This window comes from Dendrobium catenatum, unplaced genomic scaffold (genome assembly GCF_001605985.2).
Source record: "Dendrobium catenatum unplaced genomic scaffold, ASM160598v2 fragScaff_scaffold_853, whole genome shotgun sequence".
Classification (NCBI taxonomy): domain Eukaryota; kingdom Viridiplantae; phylum Streptophyta; class Magnoliopsida; order Asparagales; family Orchidaceae; genus Dendrobium; species Dendrobium catenatum.
The window spans coordinates 8463179-8466645 of NW_021319315.1; positions in this window are offsets into that span (position 1 = coordinate 8463179).

Consider the following 3467-nt stretch of genomic DNA (forward strand, 5'->3'; position numbering starts at 1 on the left):
TGTATCCATGTGGTCAAATAATTATATAATTATCATGTGCAAAATTTGTATCGGCATTTTCTAGTAAGGAAATAATTATGATGGAATTTAAAAAATTTGAATTTATATTAAGATAAGGCTAATATATAAATACGTAATATTACACTCATCTAAAAAAATCAATAAGAATAATTTTTTTTTTCATTATCACATTTATTTGGATTAACTTTGATACACTATATAATTTCTAGCAACGAACACTAGCTAGATGTGAATTGCATGATCTAAGTTTTTTTTTTTTTTTTGGTAAAAATTCACATAGAGGCCTACGCATTAATTAAAAAAGGGGGATTACAAGTCCTTAAGAAACCATCAACTCTTTTTAAAATTACACAATTTGAAGTAAAACCTATGAACTAATGATTAAAACTAATACAGTATAACCAATGAGTACCAAAAGCAACAAAACAAGAGGCAAAGAATAAAACCAAGTAGCCACCCAAAAGTTGTACCATCGAAGGACAACCGAATCAACAAGACCACAACAATCAGCACAAGTAGCAACATCAACCTGCATAAAAGGAGAAACATAAAGAAGCCAACAACAAAAAAGAAAGAAGGACAAGGCAACAAGCCACCACCTCAGGCAAAGAGCCATTACACCAACTAGCATAGGATCCATCATAAGTCAAAGCTAAACCCAACCAGGACAAAAAACAAAAAAGAAACAAATCCAGCAGGTGAGCCAACCAGCCATTCAGCCCCACCAATCAAATCGAACCCACAACACCAAAGAGAAAGAAGGCCAACATCACAGAAAGAAGAGAGAACCAAAAAGAAAATTATTTCTTTTTGGACTTTCTTTGACGACATTAAGCAATATTCTTGCAAAACTCTTCTTGTTATGAATCACATTTAAAGCATAAAGATCTTCATAAACAACTTTATTCACACGTGTTTCCTCACCAACATCCGAGCTAGCAGAAGAATCACATCCAGTAAGTCAATCACCATGATCCTCAATAGTATTTTTCAGTTTAGATTACAAATAAGCTAGCAACGTATATTTATGCAAAAAGTAAAATAAGAACATCAATAAGAGGTAAAATAACATTTTCATCCGCATTGAAATGCATAGCTGAAGCAGTGGAAATATTGACATTGTCCATGGGAAGGACATTAACTTGATTAACATCACAATCCCCAACTATAAACCCATCAGTTTGGAAATCTAGCAATTTATTGGGAGGAGGAAGAGAGCGGGTGGGGCTAGCTAAATGATTCAATGTACCATTCAAATCATAATTAAAACCCTCTCTATTAATGCATTAAAAATCCATAGAATTAACAATAGGAAAAAAACAGAAAAATCCATAGCATCCTTTTCAACAAAACCATCAACCTGACCAGGCGAGACATGGTTAGAGGCCAATGGGGTATTAGTAACATCCTGAACATTACAAACATTCACTACATTATCATCAACAATCATAGCAAGTAAAATAGGGGACTGAATAAGGTCAATAATCATACGATTTTGATTCTCAGTAGTATCTTGAACATACACATCAGCAGAAATCTACTGAGCATAAGAGTCGAATCCCACGTTTTGAGCAACATCCTTAGAGACATTCGAATGTAGTTTAATTAAATGTGGGTGAAGAATACAACAGTTCATTTTACTATGCCCTGGAGATTTACAATGATTGCAAAAGGAGGGAAATCATCTATAACAATTATCAGGACCAATCCAGACATATTTCGGGTATGATTTGGAGATTTCCATTTCAACAAGGATCTGAGCAACAAATGGGCATGATCCAACAACAGTAGCATTATCAATTTTTAAGGGACAACCAAATAGAGAGCCTAAGTCATGAAAGATGAGAAGGGAGAATAGATGCGGCCTAAGGTTTGGGAACGAAACCCAAATCACAATGATTGGAGATTATATAGTAATATAATAAAATGACGACCATTTAAATAATTTCATGTAGCAATTGGAAACAAAGTAAGAATGATGGGGGAAAAATCCTACTATAATCCATATCATTGACCAGCTTGATTAAGACATGCTTAGGAATCAAAACAGTCAAGAACAATCACCAATCAGCTTGAGGTTAAAGACAAACTTATGAATCAAATCAAGCAGAGGTCTACAATTTGGGAATTTACCAACCAGTGCATATTCGAACGGCTGAGCAAGGGCCCAGATTTTGACTTCAGAAATCCACAAAGAGGGAAGCCCGTGATGGGAAGAAACTTTGAGAGTAGGAAAGTCGCTCGAGGAAGAAGGCCCAGTCAAGGTTTCAAGAAAGGATCGAAAAATCAAGCGCCCAGTAAGAAAACCACAATCATTGATACGATCAGCCGCCATCCAAGCCAATAATGGCCCGTGGTGGAAAATCATAAAAAATGACAGAAAGGAAACTAAAGAGAAGAGACGAGAAAGATAGAAGGAGAAAACCTATTGAAACTAGGCCATGGAGGGGCCAAAGAATGGTGAGACCGTTGGGGGCTGCTAGAGCAAAAACCTTAGTAGAGCGCCTGAAGCCAGCAATAATTGGCATTAATCAACTAAGGTTTTATTTGAAACATTTTTAACTATTTTTATGATAAGAAAAATAATTAATAAAAAAATAATGTGTATTTAAAGATAGCTTTTTAATAGCTAATTTACGTTTTTTACTTTAAATTTTAGTTTTTTTTAAAGCATGTCTAAAACTTTAGCTAAAAAATAAACTTTAAAAAGTAAAAATTAAAAAGCTAAAGTTCCCCAAACAAAATTTTAATGAAGTGTTTATTTAGGATAATTTTATACTATAAATGGTTGTTGCACATTCATTTGAAAATGATTTTTTTTTTTTTTACATAAATTTTAATACTTTTGGATAGTAACTTTAATAGTGAAAACTATTAGAATTAAATCCGTTAAAATTTGACGATTGCAAATATATTATTATTTAAAATTATAAAATATTTTTAATAATTAAAATTTTAATTTTCTTCAAAAAAAAATTATAATTATCTTTAATAAAAGCTGCAGCCCTCGGACCATGCACTAAATAGCATTGTCAAGCGGATCCTCCCTTAGTTGGTGAAATTCAGGCGTGAAAAAAATATCCCAAAGCCAACGGCAGAAACGGTCCAGACCGGGGCCCACGTTCTTTTCGATTTCACAATGCGCCAGCAGCAAAAGTAGCCAGATCAGCTTCTGGTCGGCGACCAGTGGAGCCCACGCTCCGGGGACCGTACCTTAGACCAGCAGTGCAATGCCACGTGTTGAACGCTCGGAGACAATTCCATCACGTAAATTTCGATGGGATTTGAAGCTACGCCTTTTTGCTTGGCGTTGGCGACCCAACGCCACTGCGGACCGAGCCGTGCTTCACTGGTAAAGGTAAAAATCATTAAAGGGAAGTAGTGGGCCAACACCTCACATCTCTCCACCTCCTTAGTCGAATTAAAGGAGTAGCAATCTTTTTGTC